Source organism: Penaeus monodon, chromosome 19 (genome assembly GCF_015228065.2).
Source record: "Penaeus monodon isolate SGIC_2016 chromosome 19, NSTDA_Pmon_1, whole genome shotgun sequence".
Lineage (NCBI taxonomy): Eukaryota > Metazoa > Arthropoda > Malacostraca > Decapoda > Penaeidae > Penaeus > Penaeus monodon.
The window spans coordinates 44,163,158-44,163,398 of NC_051404.1; positions in this window are offsets into that span (position 1 = coordinate 44,163,158).

The window sequence follows — 241 nt, forward strand, 5'->3', positions numbered from 1 at the left end:
TGTTGTTACTTACTTATCAGACTGCAGGTTCCATCTAAAGAGATTAAACTAACAACTAAGAACAGAACTTTACGAGTACTCGTAGTGTGAGCCATAATCATAAAAAAATAAAGAAAGACTAGAGATTTATGTGCAAAGCATGGCAATTAAGCAAAGGGAGAGAGAGAGATTAACTATTCCATTTAGAGTAAAACTGACAATTGTAAATGAAAGAAATTCAACTGACTTTTGTCACAAAGAA